This window comes from Triturus cristatus, chromosome 10, assembly GCF_964204655.1.
Source record: "Triturus cristatus chromosome 10, aTriCri1.1, whole genome shotgun sequence".
Classification (NCBI taxonomy): Eukaryota; Metazoa; Chordata; class Amphibia; order Caudata; family Salamandridae; genus Triturus; species Triturus cristatus.
The window spans coordinates 760,832,125-760,854,954 of record NC_140593.1 but is presented as its reverse complement, the minus strand read 5'-3'; the positions used below and the strand labels follow the sequence as shown (position 1 = coordinate 760,854,954).

At 46.4% G+C, this 22,830-nt stretch overlaps 1 long non-coding RNA gene across 1 annotated transcript in view; it reads right to left on the bottom strand.

The window, feature by feature from the left end:
* LOC146789966 (uncharacterized) overlaps positions 1-22,830 on the bottom strand; it is a 33,815-nt gene that overhangs the window by 658 nt on the left and 10,327 nt on the right. The window contains exons 2-3 of the long non-coding RNA XR_014969885.1: positions 20,963-21,239; positions 20,221-20,321 (exon numbers count right to left, since the gene is read on the bottom strand). This is a non-coding gene — a long non-coding RNA (uncharacterized LOC146789966). The remainder of the gene's footprint in view (positions 1-20,220; positions 20,322-20,962; positions 21,240-22,830) is intronic.

Below are 22,830 nucleotides of genomic sequence, written 5' to 3'. Positions count from 1 at the left end.
TATAAAGCAGAATAACACCAGATTAAAAGATTGTGATTTTATTTTATTTTCTTCTAAAGGCTTTCCAAGTAACTCTAAACAAACATTTTGAGTGGAAAAATAAATTACCTCTCATTAATGAGTACGGCATTATGCACTATGGAGTACAAGTTGTGTGTTGTGCTAAAATAATGGAGCCATGCTCATAATTAGCCAGCGCGTTGGGTATTTTGCTACTGTCTGCAGTTGGGAGGGCTGTAGTTGACAATTATCTCATTTTTAATTCCAATGGCCCTGCACTTCTCCAAATGCATTTCTCTTTCTACCCTGACTCCAAAGAGGCAGATGAATAATAGCTAAGATACTACATCACACACCTCGCATTTGAAATGCGGATATTATCCTGTCTGCCGTAAGTAGTTGTTGGGGAAATGATGGATTGCACTACAGGGAAAGGAATGGGCTATATAGATTGTATTTGGCACGTTAATCACAGTGTTTTCCGTACATCAAACTTGACATCAAATCATGCACTTACTCCCACCTTTCTCACTGGCCTCGTCCAGCACCACATATTATTTCCAACAAATTCTTTTACTGGGCAGTAAGTAAGGAAAGGAAACTTGACTTACTCTACTACAGGTTAGGGTGGAGGGATTAGGTGGGCAGGATAGAGCTTTTGATATAAAATAGAGGGGCCTCTACACTCATCACCGATTTGTCATATTTGGCTTATTCAGTCACTGACGGAAGTCGAAAGACAAAAATCTGAACAGGTGTAAAATGATTCCGTTATGGGAAACCATGAAATATATTCTGGAACCATTCTACTATACATGGTTCTAAAATCAAAGGTAGCACATGCCAAGAATTGATTTTCCATTTTTTTGGTAGGCTGGGACAGAAGAACTTAGGAAAAAATAAAGGAGTGAAGTGCTAAGAGGTGGCAGAGTGGGCGAAGGGAAACACACCTTGTGTGTTTGGTTTGAAATAAATTAAAAACGTAAATGCCACCTTCACTGAAGTGGCTGCACATTGCACAGCAAACACTGCAGTCACAAATTGAACCATACTGCACTTCAGTCATAAGAGGCAAAATGCCATGGGGGGGGGGTGATGAATGATGGGTGAGTACATCTGGTTCACTTAACAAAAACAGTGAGGGAGTAAAAAAGAAAATACCCCCTACAATGAACCATAGCTTTGATAACCCTACATAAACAAAGTAGGCAAATTACATGAGCAGCATGACCCTCTCCATGAGAAGAGCTGCCTTTCTTGCTTATTCATCAACACAATCTAAATATTAATTCATACTTTCATTCTAATTCGCCAATGGCCATCTGGTAAAGCTGGGGTGTTCACACAGGGTGAAGTACTGGGTTTTTCAGAACCCAGCGGTGCCAGGGAACACACCCTAAGACTTCGAGTTCTTCCTGTTTCAGACTACAGAAACACAGAGTCTTCTTGGTGAAGTCAAAGATCGTATTTATTGGCTGCAACCAGTAACAGGTATCCTAGAAGTACAGCACGGTGTATATTCTCAGGAGACTGCTCAACCTTACAAGCCACCCTTCTCTTTTTATACAGAATATTATGCTTTAGGCAAACATTCCTTATTTTACAGTTGACCATTCACATATTTTCACTACAAAGAAAAAGCAGAGTCATGATGACAAGCCCATATTTCAGTTTGTCCAGCCCTCAATTAATTACCCGGCAAGGCTCAGTACTTTCATCAGATATCGTCGGACCCCCAATAAAAACGGGCACCTCCTCCTCGTAAAGCAAGTCATAACGGAAGAAACAGGGACAGGTGTGTGTAAGATTAGGCATGGTTTGTGTGTGTACTGAAAAGGTTTTATGATATGTTGTGCCTTGATACTAATCTCATTCGGCCACTGGGAAAGGAACTGGCCGGACAGGTTTGGCTTCAGGCAGTGGAGTCAGCTTGCCCAGGTCACAAAGGAGTCAGCAAAGGTGTATGTGTCCTTCAGACTCGATTTTTGGCCTAGTCATTGGCCTATGTGAGGGCAACCACAAAATGGCTGCCGTACAATGGAAACCGAGGGTTCAGAACGGAAACTATGATTTCAGGGTGATTTCTTCACCCGAATATGGCGAAAATGCTTGTGCATAGTATCCTAATCATTCTCGGTCTGCTGATACCAAAATCGTCATGATATGACGATGTTTAGAACACGGGTCCAGAATTTAAAGTACCACAGACCCTCCTTTTGCCCTTACATAGGCAATAACCTATACTCACGTTAATCTGAGTCCAGGTCTGAGTCCAGGTCTATGTTCATGAAGTCGTTGAGATGTTGCTGTAGCATCATCCTATTACTTAGCTCGTCCCTTGATACAGGTTTCCTTACACACGATGTAGCACAGAGGCCACATATTGCAGGAGCACACTGTACACACAGACAGAACAGGAAAAGAATGGCTAAGATCATCCCAATGACTATCAGAATCTTCCATCCCCAGGCGGATATCAGTTCCCAGAACCACCCTATCAATGACCAATCTCCTTTATCCACGTGAATAGATTCGGAGATCTTATGCAGTTTGGAAATGGCCTGGTAAACTGTCGGAGCGTTATCTGGAATGAAAACACAGCAACTTGATTGGATCACTTTACATACCCCACCTCGGTCTGCAAGTGTGACGTCTAATGCGACCCTGTTCTGAAGAGTCATAAGGCGATCCGACTGGAGCTCAGCTGTCAAATTACTAAGGGAACCGGCGATTTCATCTACCGTGGATTCAACCACCCTTGTCAATTGCCTTATGTTCCTGCTGTTAACCATAGGCCCCCAAAACGGCAGAAAACACTTTACGAAATCTCCAAGTTCCTGTCCTGTAGTGTCTTCTTTACTGATGACACCTCTAACTATCCTTGTCTTATGGTAATCTGCCGCGGCCTTGTAGGTGGGAGGCAACAGGAACAAAACAAAACATGTGCCTGAGAAGTCAGGGGGCAACCATGTATAGGCTCTATTATGGCAGATGAAATAGGTACCCTTAGCTGCTAAGAACGAAGGGGAAGTCTGAGACGCAAGAACATATGTTTCAGTGCAGGTACTTTTCCCTAACTTAGCTCTGGGATTCTTGCCCTTACCTTGCAGACATAGGTGACCCTGATGGGGTACAATCCAAATCGGGGAGGATCTCTTTGCTCACTGGTTCTCACTCAGAGTAACTCCATATCCTGTTATGTTCCATCCAATATATGCTAGTGTTTCATCTCTCGGGATAGTCTCATAGGAAATATCTTCCCTAATCATATCTACTATACCCTTAACTAGAGCACTATTCTTAGGATTATCATTCACAGAACGTAGGGGGTTGGCTTCATGAGCGTATATGAATATCGTTCTATATGCCCACACAGAACCATTATGGATGAAAGACAGGACCAGATAAGGGATACCTTTATCAGTAGTATGAGGCATAAGACCACACACCCAACAGTTAGTTGTGTTAACTACTAATTGGTGTTGGTGTAGAAGCTGAATGAACAAATTATTGACGAATTCTAATCTTCTAGCAGACTCGTGTTCAGGCAGAGGGTGAAAAGAATGTGAGGAAACAGTAGAAGGAGGTATGGGCTGTGTAGTGGGTGCAAATGTCACTTGAAAAGAGAATAAAACATATCCTATTAAAAACGTCATTACACTAAGCAACATGAAAATACATAATATCAAAAATCGTTTCTTTGTCATCATTACACACATTCTGGCTTTAAAGTTAATCTGTTTGGCAGGTCTCTCATTCTCGAAAAACTCGATCCTCTCTAATTGCTGCTCGTGGTGGTAGGGTGTTCTGTGCTAAGGAATGCTTCTGTCAGTCCAGGGCAACTCCCTTAGACCGACCAGAACTGTCGACCTAACGTCTTCAGCTGCACTTCAAAGACTTGGGCAACCACGACCCTACAGCTGAACACGGATGGCGGTTCGAAAAACAAAAATAAGAAAGTTTCTCAGATGAGAGAGCTGCACTTTCAAAAATAGCAAAGAAAAAGAATTTTTATTTGTTCATAGTTCTCGGCCTCAAATTGTAGCGGCTTTTTCCAGGTACTGTCTGGTTCTGGAACAAGAGTTCAGGCTCTGTAGTGTTCAATCGAATTGACGGTGGCACAGCTTCTTGCAAAATATTGTCACTTTCCTGTTCAGAAAGTGTTCCTTTTACCCGTGCATCGCTAAAAGGCAGAAAACGAGGCACGGTCTCAGTCTCAGAGTCAGCGATCCCCTCCTGGACCCACCGTTCGTACGGTAGAGGCAAAGGGACCCTCTTGCAGTGTACGCCGTGGATCCAGTTCTTTTTCCCTTCCACTCGAACAGCTGATCTTGTTGAGAGAAGGACAAGGTGGGGGCCGGTCCACCGGGGCTGGTCATTCTTCGTCCGCTGGAAGTTTTTGACCAGCACCCATGATCCAGGATCGATAAGATGTCCTGGAGCTTCAGAGACCTGAGGCAGAGTATCGTGAACCTGTTGGTGTAAAACACGCAATTTAGCCGTCAATTCATACAAATAATCAAGAAGTACTGGGTGTTCGATCTCACTGAATTTTGTCGGCCTTGGCACTCCCCATATGTTGGCCGGGCGGCCGAACACAATTTCATAGGGACTAAGTCCCACTCGCGAATGCACAGTCATTCTTGTTGATAGGAGTGCTAAAGGCAGAGCGTCAGGCCATTTAAGACCAGAGCTCGCTTGTATTTTTGCCAACTTCAATTTTAACGTGCCCTTATAGCACTCTACTAGTCCAGCTGATTGGGGGTGATTTGCAGCGTGAAATTTTTGCTGGATACCTAGCCCCTCACATACTTTCTTCATCACTCGACCCACAAATTCACTCCCATTATCACTCCAGACCATTCTCGGCATTCCAAACCTAGGGAAGAATTCTTTGGCAAGGGCTTTAGCTGTGGATAAGGCAGTGTTGTCTTTTAAGGGATATGCTTCTACCCATCTTGAAAAGGCACAAACAACAACGGGTACGTATTTCAAATTGTTGCACCTTTCCATGTGGATGAAATCTAGCTGCAAAACCTCAAACGGATACGTTGGAGGCGCAAAATGACCAGCTGGAGTTGGGGTTCCCCTACCAGGATTGTATTTCAGGCACACCATGCAATTCTTGACCACATTCTCTGCACATTTAGGAATTCCAGCATTTTGCCATACTGGAGCCAACAACTTACAAATCCCTTTCACACTGATATGGGCCATTCCATGGGCCATTGTCACCACTGCAAGCACATACGCATCGGGTAACAACCATCGCTGATGTTCTGACAAGTCAACCCAACAACCATTTTCATCCAATTTACCCGTACTTTCTCTCCACACATTCAACTCTTTCTCTGAAGCTTCAGCTTGAAGAGACTTCACACTCTCTATCGTGTCTTCACACATTCCATCGTCACCAACCCATCTTGCAGGGCCTGCAACATACATTCGATTCATCACATCTTTTGCTGTTTCTTTTGCGATTTCGTCAGCAAATGCATTACCACGACCAACATCATCAGTAACCTTCTTGTGTGCACTGCATTTCACAATCGCAACTTGTAACGGCAAGGTCAGTGACTCAAGAAGTTCATTCACCAACTGACCATGCTGAATCTTAGCTCCATGCGAAGTCAGGAACCCACGTTCTTTCCACAATTGTCCAAAACTATGAGCTACACCAAACGCATACTGGCTGTCGGTATATATGGTCACTTTCATTCCTTTTGATAACACACACGCTCTCGTAAGTGCAATTAACTCTGCTGCTTGAGCTGAATTATGTGGTATACGTGCAGCTTCAACAATCGTATGCAAAGTCGTGACAGCATATGCTGCAGTCGTATCACCATTCGGAAGCTTGAAGCATGAACCATCCACCCATAAGGTACCATCACACTTTACAAGAGGAGTATCTTTAAGATCTACTCTCCCTTTCGTTTCTTCTCCTGTCCTGAGAAAACCATCATGCTGTTCAACATCATCTGTCTCTACTGAAATCGGCAATAACGTGGCTGGATTCAACGTATTGCACCTCTTTATGTGCACATGACTCGCTAACAGTGTCAACTCGTAACCTGACAATCGAGCACTAGTTAAGTGCTGTGTCTTGGTCCTGTTTAACAACGTGTCCACTGCATGTGGAACCATCACAATCAACATATTATTCATCACTAACCCAGCAGACTGTCGAATAGAAACAGCTGCTGCCGCTGTGGCTCTCAAGCAACTCAGCAATGCTTTAGCTACCGGATCCAAAGTCGACGAAAAATACGCGCATGGACGCTGCTTGTCTCCAAAAGACTGTATCAGCACTGACAATGCACAACCCTCTTTCTCATGGACATACAGTGTAAAGGGCTTACTGTAGTCGGGAGTACCCAACACAGGAGCCGAACACAATGCATTACGCAATTTGGAAAAACTTTTCTGACAATCTTCAGACCATGGAACGGGATTCGGTATATCTTTACAGGTCAAAGCTACCAAAGGTTTGGCCAGCAAAGAAAAATTCGGTATCCATTGTCTGCAGTATGATGTGATGCCCAAGAAAGCACGTACTTCTCTTTGTGTCCTTGGCACACTCAATTTTGCAATTGCCTGAATTCTTTCTGGGGTCAGTTTTCTTCCCTCCTTCGATAATAGATGACCTAAGTAGGTCCCTTCTTGTCGACAATATTGCAGTTTTGAAAGAGACACTTTGTGGTGTAAATCAGACAAATGACGCAACAACGACAAGGTGGCTTCTTTACAAATTTCCTCAGTATCTGCAGCTATTAGCAAATCATCGACGTATTGAATAAGGGTAGCGCCATCAGGTAAAACAATTGCATCAAGCTGTGTTTTTAAAGCCTGACTATATATTGATGGACTTTCACAGTAGCCTTGAGGAGCGCGTTTGAAGCGGAAGCTTCGGCCTCCTAAACTGAAGCCAAAAATATCCCTGCTCTCCTCGGCAATCGGGATGCTGAAGAAAGCATTCTTCAAGTCAATCACCGAGAACCAGGTGGCGGAAGCTGGAATCATAGTCAATAGGGCAGTGATATCAGGAACAACTGGAAACTGTGGCACAACTATTTTATTGACCTCTCTAAGATCAATCACGAACCTGTAAACAGGTGGCTGAGAAGGGTCAGTACGTTTCAAAACAGGTAGAACAAGACTATTACAAACGTTGCCTCTTGTCTCTTCAATTACATCTTTTTCAATCAAATCATAAATGATAGCTAGCAACGCCTTTTCACCTTCACTAGAGATCTTGTATTGGGGAATGCGTGGCAATTTAACATTGGCTTTCAATGTCACAACATATGGCGGTATTTCCAAAAGACCCACAGCATTAGGACCAGTAGCCCAAAGAATATCAGGAAGAAACTACAGTTCGGTCGGACGTTTATCCTTCGACAAATACATTGGAGAGATCACTTTCCTACCCAGTGTAAGTTGTACTCCCGAAGGAGAACAATATAACGTCGCATACAATCTTTTCAACAAATCCAATCCTAACAAGTTTTCACCACAACCTGTCGTCAGAATAAGGGGTGCTTCTAATTCACAAGGTCCAACAGAATGGGACATAGGACTAGAAATCGGGTTCCTAACCGGGGCGCCAGAAAAACCTACTGAAACATTCGTCTCGCCAGACAAAGGTGCGCCAGGGAGTTTTGAGTGCATAATAGAACTCTTTGTAGCACCAGTATCCAACAGAAAAGGCTCTGACACACCTGATGTAATCACCTTAACATATGGCCCACTCTGATCTACTGGAACTGAAACAACTCCCTCTCTTTGTCTATGGCTGTCCTAGCAATCATTACCTTCGATATTCTCATCTTCTGCATAATAGTCGTCAGCATAGTACTGAGCCGTCCTACCAGACGCGTGATTTTGCTGGTCAAAACTATTCATTGAATTCTGAGGCGGAAGGGAACACGCGTTCTGGGGGACACTTCCACGTCCTCTACCTCTAGGGGCTTGTTGAACACATCGACCTCTTGCGCCAGAAGTACCATTCGTACGCTGTAATAAAATAGGACAACAATACTTAAAATGACCCTCTTCTTTACAATATGAACACTGATTGGGACCTACAGGAACACGTGGTTGAGAACACTCGAACCTTTGCGAGTTTCTCTGAAACTGTTGAGGTTGCTGATAGTTACTCTGACCACCACGTGGCGGATACGCCTGTTGTAAAAGAACCTTCATCTTTAATTCTTTAGTTTTTTTTTCTGCTCTATCCTTCTCATCTTTATCCCTATTTTCGTAGTACTGTGCAGTAGCCAATATTTCTGCTGACGAGGAAACGGCCCAAGAACTCTCTGAATCTTTCAATTTCTTACACAGCTCGGGAAGCAAATTGTGCACAAACTTGTCAACGAACAACCGTTGACCACCTTCTGTACTCATATCTTGACCACTGTGGTCGATAAACGTTTCCTCAAACCTGGTGAAGAAATCAGACACTGTTTCATCTTTCTTCTGCTTACAAGCAGACAATTTATCCCAATTCACACGCATTGCAGGCATTAAAGTTTTCATGTAAGTAATGATCCTAGCAGGAAGTTCTGCTACCAAAGGCTCAGGCTTGGCACCACCAACTTGTCTATCATTTGCAGTACTAATATTAACCTATGTGTCACCTAATTCTTGTGCGTGATCTGCATGGCGAATCAATCCCCACAAAGGCTGTGGAACAACATTCCCAAATAACATGTCTATGTCAGCTAAATTCATAATGCATGAGTCTGCAGTCTGTGATAATTCCTTATAATACCCTGCAGGGTTTTTACGAGGGTCAGGCAAGGTCTGCTTAAGCGCTAAAACTTCAGCTCGCTTCCAAGGAACATGTACCCAAACACGCTGAAAATGAGCTGGAGCAGCAGCAATTTGATTAACGGCATCAGCCGCAACGACCTCCTTCCATACCGGAGGGACTTCTCTCATTGGGTACTGTGGCACTTTTTTCCTAACTGAGGAGTCATGTTCAAACAGCGACTGGGAAAGATCCTTATTCCTAAAGGATAACAACGTCGCAACTGCTTTCTCAACATTGGAACCCACAATCGTGCCCTTTGAAAACTCAAGCCGTACACGGCACAACTCAGGCGGATTTGTTTCTAACTCATTATTCTCCAATTCCTCACAAAGGAAAGCACACATTTTCTCAAAAACGTATCTTTGTTTTGGTGCTTCCCATTGACGGAAGACATCCATAACAGACTCTACATCATATTTAAAAGGGAAAGTAACCCATTTACGCGCCATATGGTCAAACACTTCTCTCTCTCTCTCGAGAATCAGGCAGTTGACTACGCGACTGCTTACCCTCCGAATCAGGGGTCACACCAGCTGACCCGAAGAGAGGAAATATAATGCTAGCAACAGTATCAGTCATTCTCTGTCGGATAGAAGGAGAAGTTGACGAAAGAACAGGAGAAAAAACAGAGAGAGGCAAGGCAGACGCAGATGCAGACGCAGAGGCAGTATCAGGAAGAACACCAGAAGAGGCAGTCGATGTAGTAGACAAAGTCGTAGGTAGTACAGATGAGGCAGGTAGCAAAGTCGGCGGCCCTTGAGGGGGCTGCGCCATAGAAGTAGGAGCTAGCTGAAGAGGAGCTGGCGGCTGTGGAAGAACCTGAGGCACAATAACCAGATGTTGCACAACTAAAGGTTGCGGAGGTGCTGTAGCACTCTGCGCATAAGGGGGTGGCGAACTCAACAAGTGTGACATTAAAGGATCTTTCTCAATTTCTTTTGCTGCATCTTGCTGGAGAAGCGGTAAAACTGGATAACATTTATCGATCACCATTTTACGTTGCCTGTGCAACTGCTCACTCATCTGTTCTTCTTCATTATCTTTAAACTGCATAGCAGCTTGCATTATCGAGATACCCTTTTCTCTCTTTTTTCTCTTTGCTAATTGAATTTCCTTCTGTTTGGCTTCCTTACACCATAGGCGGAAAGAGTCAAACATCGCCGGCCGGGCTTTCTTCTTAAAAAGTTTAACCTCCAGATTATCCAGAATCTCTGTGTCAAAACTACCATATTGGGGCCGTTTTAAAGCACCATCTTTCCTGGTGTATCGGATCCATACTTCATTATATGTGATGGGGCCTACGCCATGTTTCACATATAGTTCATAGGTTGGAGTTCCAATCGGAGGAACCGGACACGAGTCCTCCAATCCGGAATCCCTATTACAACCAAGACAAAACAAATTTCCAAGTCTGCTAAGACCAGGCATCTTCGCTCTCTAGTCTAGCTTCAAACTTCAAAGGATTATCGAATACGATAGTCTCGTGAATACACGAGTCCCTCGGCTTTGGTACTTGCAAGTTCCAAATCAAAGATCCCAAGGGGATACCAAACTAAGAACCAAACTAAGGACTGGGAGACGCTCCACTTATACTTAACTGAGATATCGATGACGTCACCAGAAGACTCGTCTATCGTTTCGCTCTACCAATCATCAAGGGTCCAAAACAGGGCAATAGTCAGGGCAGCAGTCCTTCGTAGCCGTCGGGAAGCGGGGAACCTCGCAGCAAAGACTTTCGGACCACGTCGACATACAGGGGTCGATGAAGTGGCGGCCTTCCTCCAGAATTTTCACGCGAAGCTCCTCACGAACCTCTGGCTTGGACCGGTACCGCTGAAATCGCCCCACGTTGGGCGCCAACTGAAGTACTGGGTTTTTCAGAACCCAGCGGTGCCAGGGAACACACCCTAAGACTTCGAGTTCTTCCTGTTTCAGACTACAGAAACACAGAGTCTTCTTGGTGAAGTCAAAGATCGTATTTATTGGCTGCAACTAGTAACAGGTATCATAGAAGTACAACACGGTGTATATTCTCAGGAGACTACTCAACCTTACAAGCCAGCCTTCTCTTTTTATACAGAATATTATGCTTTAGGCAAACATTCCTTATTTTACAGTTGACCATTCACATATTTTCACTACAAAGAAAAAGCAGAGTCATGATGACAAGCCCATATTTCAGTTTGTCCAGCCCTCAATTAATTACCCGGCAAGGCTCAGTACTTTCATCAGATATCGTCGGACCCTGTTAGATCTGGGGGTCTCTAGTTGGCAGGGTAGGTACCACTGTCCAAGTAGGGACCCTTGCTTCTAGTCAGGGAAAGGGGGATACACTGTAAAGATAACCCCTGCTCACCCTCTAGGTAGCTTGGCCTGAGCAGTCTAGGCTATCAAAGGCAATGTGTAAAGTATTTGTACCAACACTCACAGTAACACAGTGAAAACACCACAGATTTACTCCACACCAGTTTTAGAAAAATAAGGTATCTTTACTAAAAACTTCACAAGACCAAATACTACAGAAAAACCAACATGCAATTAAAAAAATTACTTTAAAGATAGTTCAAGAGTTTGCAGAAAGTACTCCAGGATGTAAAAATCAGTGTCCTGCACAATGCGACTCTCAATGCACAAAATGCGACACTCTCGTGCCCAACAGTACCTGTAGTTGCGATAAGGTTCCCAAAAGCTATCAGAAGGAAGATGGCAAAGGCGATGCAATACTCCTGAGATCTTGGGGAGGCTTTGCAGCAGCCCTGCTTCACGCAGCAGAGGTGGATGCGCCGGCTCCGATCTGTAGGGGGAGGATGCGATGACTTTGGCTTTCGTTGCGTAGGTTTCTTAGGGGGAAGCTTCACGCACAGGTACGATGTGACGATCTTCGATGTGGCGCGAAGCGCGGCGCAGCGCTGACTTCTGGTGCCGCAACCCTCGATGCGCCACGGGACGGGACTCTGCGTCGACACACGCAGCGACTGGATACTTTCACGCACCGGCAGTGGTGCGGCCCTCAAACTGGTTCTGTGACGACCCTCGCAGCGTCAGGAATCTTCTCGCACCGGAACGATGCTCGACGCACTCGGCGATGCGGGGACTCCGGGGGCTGCGATGACGCCGCGATGAAATTCTCCTCGCACTCTCGTTCTTGCGACACGCAATCAGATGATGCGTTGGGTACCAGTTACTCTTTTTCACGCTTCTGCTTCCCAGCTCCCAAACACAGCAAAACGACCTCCTGAGGCCCCAAGACTGGGCAAGCACTCCAAGGCAGGTCAGAACTCCTTCAGCAGAGTTCCAGGGGAGCTGGTGGTGAAGTCCTTTTGTTCCTGGGACTTCTTAACAGGGAGACAGCTCTTCTCAGGCCCTTGGAGATCAGAATCAAAAGAAGGGGACACAGCAAAGTCCTTCCCCTCTCCTTGGCAGCAAAGCAAAACAGCAAGCAGGCAGTCTTCTCCTCTTCAGTCCTTTTCAGCTTTCTCCTTGGCAGAGGTTTCTTCTTAGTTCCAAAGTGATCTAAAGTTTAGGTGTCTGGGGTCCTCTTCTTATACCCCTCCAAGTCTTTGTCTCTCTGTGTTTCAGTGGGGGGATTCCCCTGTTCAAACCGGTTCCTGGGTGTGCTCTGCCCTGGAGCACCTGGTTCCTTTCAGAGTGAGGGGCAGGGTCGTTAGACGCTCAGCAGGAGGTGGAGCCTTCTTTGTGCCAGCAGAGGCAGAGTCCTCAGCCTGGCCAGCAGGGGGTGGAGCCAGCATTGTGCTGGCAGGGGCAGCCCTATTCAAACCCAGGGACTACTCCTCCCACCCATCTAAAGCAGATCTCCCTATTCACCCTGCTGCTGACTCGTCCAGGCTCCTGGAGCCACCTAGCCCATCACATGACACCAGTCAGCCAACCAGCACACAGGCACACAGGAAGGTTAAACAGGAGAATAGCTACTTTCTAAAAAGTGCTATTCTCACACAGTGAATTTAAAAACCATCTTGCTAAAAAGATGTATAATTAAATTCTGAACACAGAGATACCAAACTTGGATTTTCTATCTTGCCCTTATGGGAAGATAGGCATATAAACAGCCTTCCCCATTCTATCCTATGGGCAAGATAGCCTCTCAGCAGTGAAAAACGAAAATGGCTGTAATTCACTACCAGGGCATGTTACACACCTCAGTACATGCCCTACCTTTCAGATACACTGCACCCAGCCCAGGGGGGTACCTAGGGCCACCATAGGGATGCCTGACATGTACAGAAAGGGAAGGATAAGGCCTGGTCAGTGGGTGCACTGGCCAGGTCGACATGGCAGTCCTGGACTGCACATAGGCACTGCAAGCAGGCCTAAGACATCATTTTAGCGCTACTCCTGTGGGTGGCACAATCAGTGCTGCAGCCCACTAGTAGCATTTGAATAACCAGCCCTGGCACACTCAGTGCACTTTACTAGGGGCTAACAGGTGAAACAAATATACCAATCATGGATAACCAATCAATATAACAATTTATACAGAGAGCATATGCACTTTAGCACTGATCAGCAGTGGTAAAGTGCCCAGAGTCCTATTGCCAACAACCACGGGTTAGAAAAAATAAAGGAGGAAGAAGCAAAAAGTTTGAGGATAACCCTGCAAAAAGGGCCGTTTCCAATACAAACCCCTTCCAGCCTAGAGCCAGGGTAGACCAAGCGATACCTCGATGGGATTCCCTGCTTAGGGCGCTAGAACACGGAAACTGGCCCAAACAGCAGGGTACTATTCCTGTTCTACGCCTTCCTGAACCCGGTTGGATCTCTCCATCCATACTCTCAGGGTCCACTACGCCAACCCATGTGGAACCCTTCTCTTCACCTGTGGACACCACCTGTGCAGCACCTAGCCTTAACTTGCTCACAGGTGTGTCCCAACAGACAGACAGCAAGCCGCAGTGACCAGTGGCAGTGGTCAGGGATGAGACCCAGGCCTTATGCCTCTCAGGGCCCTCACACCCCGTGGCATCAGAAGGTGGGGGCAGTAGCCCCAGGTGCTGGGTACCCTTTGTCCACTTCCTTTCCTGTCAGGTCTGGTCTGACAACCTGGCACTGACCCACCAGCCCCGGGCCTGTATCCGGTGGCTGGACAGGAGGCTGGGGTGGGCTGTTCCATACCCGGTCCTCCTCTTCCTTGGGGATCTGTACCCTCCCACCTGGAGCAGTACCCCCTTCTAAAATAGTCAGGGCACCTGTGGCAGGTGTCCTGCACCATTCGCCCACCAGTTCAGGGGTTCTATCCTGCAACTGGGATTCCAGGTTAGGGGGGACACCCCGGACCTGGCCCTCCAACCTAGGGTCTACACCCTCCAGGTGAACCGGGGTCAGAGGCGAGGACTCCCTCCCTCTGCACCCCTTCCAGAATTCTGCACCCTCCTACTCGGAGCGGTACACCTCAAAGACAAACTGGTAGAGACACTGCTTACAGATGTCCCTCCCTCCAGTTCAGGACCTCTCTCCAGCAACTGGTCTCCTAACCTAGGGTCTAAACCCTCAGGTTGCACCGGGGTCAGAGGCGAAGACTCTCTCCCTCTGCACCCCCTTCCAGAGAGCTGCACCCTCCCCACTGGAGGGGTACCCCTGGAAGCCAAACCGGTCAGGACACAGCTTACAGATGTCCTTCCCCCCAGGTCAGGCAGATCCTGAACCTGGCCTCCCAACCCAGGGACTAAACCCTGCGGTTGCACACCTGCCTGGCATTCCAGGACTTCTGGGGACTCACACAGTATCTCCCCGAGGGTGACACATGACTCATGTGTCTCGTGACAGTCTGCCTGGCGCAGATCTCCCGGCCCCTGTCCACCTGACAGTCCGCGAAGATCCCCCAGGACAGAAGTGGTGTCACCATGGTCACTCCTAGGGGACTCAGCCCTTCTGGCTGGTCCCTGACCCACTGGTTCTCCCACTGGGGAACACATCCCCCTCTCACCCCTCAGTCTGGACTTCTGCACCCTCCCAACTGGAGCGGTACCGCCAGACACCAGAACCACTGGAGCTCTGTTTACAGAGGCTCCAGGTTCTCCTGACACTAGGAGATCCTCCTCAAATGGCCTACTAGCACTGTCTAGGCCCCCAACCTGGTGTTCCCTTAAGGAACCCACCAGGCCCTGAGACTGGGTTTCGGGCACCTTGGGACCCACAGTCCCACACTCACCCCTTCTCCACTGAGACAGGACGTGAGCCCCTACACCCCTCCCACTACACTGGGACCTAACTGGGCTACACTGAACCTCTTCCACCTCACAGGTCTGGAAGATATCTGTCCCACTCCTTTTGGGATCACTCCCCAATGCCTCTCCAGACCTTTTGGCATCCAACCAAAGGTCTGCCTCCAACGCAAGCTCTCTGGAACCAGAGAACTCACACTCCACCGGGTGTTGGCATAGCTCTGGAAAACAGGGACTTAAAATATGCTCTCCAACAAATGAATCACACAGCCCCCCACAGTTGTTAACCAAGCTACCTTTTGCCTCACCCTCCAGTGCCTCACACAAGTACCCCACACCACTCTCCTGAGATTGGCAAGACAATACCTGACTGTCTCTGTCACACAACTCACACTCTTCTGGGCGGTCTTTACACTCACACACCAAGGCTTCTACCATGGGGGAACCCCTCTCCCTGTACCTCTCCTCTAGGGTCAGTAGAGTGTCCCTCCCACCACTAGGAATATGGTCCCCTGTGTCAGTTCCCCAATCTACTTCAGGGACACTGCACCCCACAGGAACTACATCATAAACCTGAACCCCCTGGTGTATGTCAAACCCCTCCTTCAAGTTAGGTGCCACATCTCTGGGTGTTTGTACCTTTCTTTCAGCACTAGAAACTACAATCTTGCTGCCACCATCTGAGCTGGACTCCACCTCCAACTCAGCAAAGCTCACTTCTTGAGCTACCCATTTTTCTTCTTCAGCTGAGACACTCATGGCCTCAAGCCTCTCGAGCTCCAAATCAAGCTCCCTCATCCTCAACTCATGAGCCAAAAGCAATTTTCTTTCCTCCAACGCCTTTTCTACTTCCAATTGCTTCATTTCCATTTTCATTATTTCTAATTCATGGTTTCTCACCCTTTGATTCTCCTCCAACTCCACTGGAGTGAGACCCCTACTGGAATGGGAGCTGCCAGCCCTTGAGACTGGTCTGCCCACGGGCCGATCTTGGGGAACAAAACCATTCTCTTCATCTGCATCATCCTCCTCTTGGGCCTCCCACCAGGCCTTCAAGATTCTTTGTAGCACATCCTTTCTAGCTCCGCTTTTCACAGGGCAACCAAGGTCTTTGCAGAATTGTTTGAGCTCCTCAACTTTGTATGAATATAAATCCGCAATGGAAAACTCCAATTCTGCCCTCTCACTTGTTGCCACCTGAGACATGATGCTCTTGAAGAGTTACTCAAAAATAGAATAAAAAATACAGTATGTGGTTGCGTATTGGTCTGCACTTAAACTAGTGATGTACACCAATTACTGTGGGTCAAATACAAATACAAGTTCAATCCTCACCGCTGACCACCAATGTTAGATCTGGGGGTCTCTAGTTGGCAGGGTAGGTACCACTGTCCAAGTAGGGACCCTTGCTTCTAGTCAGGGAAAGGGGGATACACTGTTAAGATAACCCCTGCTCACCCTCTAGGTAGCTTGGCCTGAGCAGTCTAGGCTATCAAAGGCAATGTGTAAAGTATTTGTACCAACACTCACAGGAACACAGTGAAAACACCACAGATTTACTCCACACCAGTTTTAGAAAAATAAGGTATCTTTACTAAAAACTTCACAAGACCAAATACTACAGAAAAACCAACATACAATTAAAAAGATTACTTTAAAGATAGTTCAAGAGTTTGCAGAAAGTACTCCAGGATGTAAAAATCAGTGTCCTGCACAATGCGACTCTCAATGCACAAAATGCGACACTCTCGTGCCCAACAGTACCTGTAGTTGCGATAAGGTTCCCAAAAGCTATCACAAGGAAGATGGCAAAGGCGATGCGATACTCCTGAGATCTTGGGGAGGCTTTGCAGCAGCCCTGCTTCATGCAGCAGAGGTGGATGCGCCGGCTCCGATCTGTAGGGGGAGGATGCGATGACTTTGGCTTTCGTTGCGTAGGTTTCTTAGGGGGGAAGCTTCACACACAGGTACGATGCGACGATCTTCAAAGCGGCGCGGAGCGCGGCGCAGCGCTGACTTCTGGCGCCGCAACCCTCGATGCGTCACGGGACGGGACTCTGCGTCGACACACGCAGCGACTGGATACTTTCACGCACCGGCAGTGGTGCGGCCTGCAAACTGGTTCTGCGATGACCCTCGCAGCGTCAGGAATCTTCTCGCACCGGAACGATGCTCGACGCACTCGGCGATGCGGGGACTCCGGGGGCTGCGATGACGCCACAATGAAATTCTCCTCGCACTCTCGTTCTTGCGACATGCAATCGGATGATGCGTTGGGTACCAGTTACTCTTTTTCACGCTTCTGCTTCCGAGCTCCCAAACACAGCAAAACGACCTCCTGAGGCCCCAAGACTGGGCAAGCACTCCAAGGCAGGTCAGAACTCCTTCAGCAGAGTTCCAGGGGAGCTGGTGGGGAAGTCCTTTTGTTCCTGTGACTTCTTAACAGGGAGCCAGCTCTTCTCAGGCCCTTGGAGATCAGAATCAAAAGAAGGGGACACAGCAAAGTCCTTCCCCTCTCCTTGGCAGCAAAGCAAAACAGCAAGCAGGCAGTCTTCTCCTCTTCAGTCCTTTTCAGCTTTCTCCTTGGCAGAGGTTTCTTCTTAGTTCCAAAGTGATCTAAAGTTTAGGTGTCTGGGGTCCTCTTCTTATACCCCTCCAAGTCTTTGTCTCTCTGTGTTTCAGTGGGGGGATTCCCCTGCTCAAACCGGTTCCTGGGTGTGCTCTGCCCTGGAGCACCTGGTTCCTTTCAGAGTGAGGGGCAGGGTCGTTAGACGCTCAGCAGGAGGTGGAGCCTTCTTTGTGCCAGCAGAGGCAGAGTCCTCAGCCTGGCCAGCAGGGGGTGGAGCCAGCATTGTGCTGGCAGGGGCAGCCCTATTCAAACCCAGGGACTACTCCTCCCACCCATCTAAAGCAGATCTCCCTATTCACCCTGCTGCTGACTCATCCAGGCTCCTGGAGCCACCTAGCCCATCACATGACACCAGTCAGCCAACCAGCACACAGGCACACAGGAAGGTTAAACAGGAGAATAGCTACTTTCTAAAAAGTGCTATTCTCACACAGTGAATTTAAAAACCATCTTGCTAAAAAGATGTATAATTAAATTCTGAACACAGAGATACCAAACTTGGATTTTCTATCTTGCCCTTATGGGAAGATAGGCATATAAACAGCCTTCCCCATTCTATCCTATGGGCAAGATAGCCTCTCAGCAGTGAAAAACGAAAATGGCTGTAATTCACTACCAGGGTATGTTACAAACCTCAGTACATGCCCTACCTTTCAGATACGCTGCACCCAGCCCAGGGGGGTACCTAGGGCCACCATAGGGATGCCTGACATGTACAGAAAGGGAAGGATAAGGCCTGGTCAGTGGGTGCACTGGCCAGGTCGACATGGCAGTCCTGGACTGCACATAGGCACTGCAAGCAGGCCTAAGACATCATTTTAGCACTACTCCTGTGGGTGGCACAATCAGTGCTGCAGCCCACTAGTAGCATTTGAATAACCAGCCCTGGCACACTTAGTGCACTTTACTAGGGGCTAACAGGTGAAACAAATATACCAATCATGGATAACCAATCAATATAACAATTTATACAGAGAGCATATGCACTTTAGCACTGATCAGCAGTGGTAAAGTGCCCAGAGTCCTATTGCCAACAACCACGGGTTAGAAAAAATAAAGGAGGAAGAAGCAAAAAGTTTGGGGATAACCCTGCAAAAAGGGCCGTTTCCAACAGACCTCCAATAAAAACGGGCACCTCCTCCTCGTAAAGCAAGTCATAAAGGAAAAAACAGGGACAGGTGTGTGTAAGATTAGGCATGGTTTGTGTGTGATGAAAAGGTTTTATGATATGTTGTGCCTTTATACTAATCTCATTAGGCCACTGGGAAAGGAACTGGCCGGACAGGTTTGGCTTCAGGCAGTGGAGTCAGCTTGCCCAGGTCACAAAGGAGTCAGCAAAGGAGTATGTGTCCTTCAGACTCTATTTTTGGCCTAGTCATTGGCCTATGTAAGGGCAACCACAAAATGGCTGCCGCTCAATGGAAACCGAGGGTTCAGAACGGAAACTATGATTTCAGGGTGATTTCTTCACCCGAATATGGCGAAAATGCTTGTGCATAGTATCCTAATCATTCTCGGTCTGCTGATACCAAAATCGTCATGATATGACGATGTTTAGAACACGGGTCCAGAATTTAAAGTACCACAAGGGTCAAAAGTTGTCGACGCCCTGGTATTTGCTAGTGAGGATGATAGTAATTGTTAATAAGCAAGCAAGTATGTGACTTACCAGTGCTGGTCCCAACCGCCGCTTCTCCACCTCCAACTGACTCTCTTCCTGCAGTGGTACTAGAACTGCCATCACTGGAGGTGTGAGTGGCTAGAATAAAAATATTTTAGATGCCAGATACGCCACCCCTTAATTTTTGTAATCAAAAAATGCAACCGCAATGCATCACTACAGTTTGGTTAGCACTGTAGTATCTTCTAACAAAAATATCACGGTGGGCATTTGGTTGGTTCCTATTGTTAGACAAACCAGGCATGGAATAATGGTCAATGAAAGACATATGGTGTTGATTGGGAAATAGCAGCCATGCTGCACTGTCATGGAAAACTGGTGGTATACTGTATAAATGAATGAGGCAGCACACATCATTGAGGGAGGAGATCATGACCATGGCCACTCTTAGAGCATGAGCAGGAAAAAGAAAGCCTTCCAACAAACATTCATGGTGAATATTATTGATAATACTAGCTTACTTGGGCCTACAATCTTCACAGTAGACGTTAGAGTACCAAAATGTGTTACTCTTAGTCTTATTCTTACAATACCACAAGATATATAAGAGCAAAGCAGAAGATAAGTGTACTAGAGACTAGAGACCGTAAAAAGCCATCTACCAAAAAAGAAAACCATGTAATATAAGGAAAAAAAAGATAATCCAGGGATAACAGGAATGAATCAAAAATGGAATCCGTTGTGCTTTACATCAGTGGGTTTGTATCCCGTCCTCGTCACCACGTGGAAGGAAGATGGCTGGTAAGTGTGTCAGAGAAAATTTATTTCTCACCAGCAACACCAGCCTCCAGGCATCAACTCCCATCCTGGAACCCAGCATCAACATTACAATACCCCAAGATTCTACTGTGAGTTCACAGCAATCATAAATCCCAACATTAGGGAATTAATGATAATAAATAACTGGACTTACTGGGGTTAGCAGAGCCCTTGCTAGCGGAACTGTTGGTCGGCACCTCCTGCTGACCAGTTCTCCCGGACCCTCTACAATGTCTCCCTTCTTGCCCTTGGGTGCTGATATAAGAAATAAAGAAGATAAAAAACAACAGATTAGTTATTCAGTTAATCTCCACAAAATTAATATGACAGGCAAACACAGTCACATAATTGTGCTTCTCTAAAACAGGTCACCTATAGTACTAGTTTTGAGTCTTTCATCTATCGCTGAGTTGCCCATACTTATCCTGAAATCAATAGTCCAAATTTCCTTAACAAAAACTACATTTGGAACAAATGCATTGCAGTGAATGATCTTTGAATCTATTCTCATTTCTCAACCCTCGTGATGGGCCAACTCATTATTCCTTTTTTGTAATGCATAGATGCATACTACATATTGGTGTGAAATAGCTTGGAACTTTAAGAGCTACATAAACAAAGTCACAGACAGAATGCGCTACTCACTGATATCGCAAATTCACTATAGTGACAGGAGGATAGTCTGCAATGGCTTCTTAATTAATCTGCCAAAGCGAGCACCAATCATGTGTACGATTTGGTAGCGCTGGGCACCTGCATTGCAGAAACTAGAAACTGGATCACCTAATAATATTCCAACGTAAACTAAACATAACTTGTGATTGTGAGCTGCATGCCATTTGGAAAACAAATATTAGCATTGAAGAACACAAACACAACAAATAATGAATACTCACCCATTCCGGAATCTCAACGCCTAGTAGGTCAAACAGGTCCTGTTCACAGTCTAAGATATCTGCCTAATGGTGCATTAACTGCTGGACGGTGTGCTGAATCTTGCTTATGCGCCCCACACACCGGTACCCCCCCCAACGTAGCTGACTCTCCGCAGATATGTATCTACTGCCGGACCTGCCGCCTGCTGCCAGCTCGGAGGGTGAGGTGGTGCTGCACAAAAAAAAAACGAGGGCTGCCACCTCCTGCTTTCTGAAGGAAGATTCCTTTGCCGTGGCGCTGGGTGGGGTACAAAAGAAAGAAAAGGAAGGGAAAGGAAAGGAAAGGAAAGAAGAAATAAGGAAGTAAGGGGAAAAAAAACAAAATCAAAAAAGTCACGAAAAACACCAATATATTTTCCAAAAAACTTAAAATACCCAAACACAAAGACACATACTAATGTAATACATAACAATGAGGGGTAGATACGTTTTAATGAGGGAATATTAAAGAGATTAAAGAGGTATTGTGAAAATTAGGCCCAGCACCATAACAGAGAGTGGAAAAACTTGATGCCCACGCTCATGTGAACCGCGTGGTGCCGTTCGTGCATAATTTCCAAAGCAAGGTCACACATGAGAACCACGTAGTGCCATTTGCATGCGATTTGCCATGCATAGACGCACTCCCTGTTTCACATGGCAACACAAATGGGTGCTTGGCAAACTCTGCCCACACGTGGATCACTGCGAAGCATGCCATCGTTTTTTAGCCACTTCATGGAGTTCCATGTAGCAGAATTCGGAAAACTCCGCCCCAGCCTACGTTTGATCTTCAGGTGGCACGTTCCTTTTCGGAGATACAGGCGCTTCTCCATATAAACTTCCCATGACATTTAGGGGAGCTGGTCCTTCGTATTTTTACCATTTCTAGTGCAACTGGAATTGTAGGGTTTTTAAGAGCATTGGCTCTGGGTTGGTCCGTACCTTCCAGATGGTGTTTGGAGTTATTCCATCATTTACCCACTCCATTCACGGAAGCATCTTTGGAGGTCCTCTGCTGGTCCTGTTCCTAGTTGCAGGGATATTGCTTTTTAATATCTTTTCCCAGCAATGGATGTCCCAGTTCAGGATCAAATGGAGCTGGCACTGCCTCATGTCCTGCTGTGCCGTGAATGCATGGGTGTATTTGTTTGGCACGTCTTTGCTTTGAGAACTGGATGTGCATTAGTTCCTATCATTTCTGCCTGTATGGATTCATTGTGTACAGCCTGTGTTCCACTGCCAATTCTACACTTACGAGTGTGCGCTGGACTTGTATTTGGGGTCCCAAGTTGTTGTACCTTCGGACATACACGTGTTAATGGACCCGCTGAAGGCCCATCTGTGCAGCTGTCCCTTGCGGATTCCATTGCTCCTGACCGCATTCTATGAGCTTCCCTGGGTTTCCTCTGCAACTGGTGGTTTGGATGTAGGCTGTTTCATTGAAACATCGAGTGGAGGACTGTGAGGGTTGGGTGGGAATATACTTGCTCTATCAATTTGCTCCGAGGTTTGTCTCTGGAATCATTGTCTGCAGGCACTGGAAAAAGCAATGTTTTGTCTACTACTCAGAACATGTAAACATTTGGCTCTCCGAGTGGTGGGAACTTTTGAATCGGCTTGTTTTTTACCTTCCAAATTTGTTTTAAATTGTCTTACATTTTATAGTTTAAAAAAAATATTTTTAACATCTATCAGTGTTCTTTATACTTTTGGCCTCCAAATAGCATGAGTGCCTGATTTTGAAGTCATTTTATCATACAAGTTTTAGTATTTCCCTTTATATACACTGATGCATTTTTTAGTGAAAGGATTAGTTTGCTTTGGATAGCTTCTTAACTGACATATGT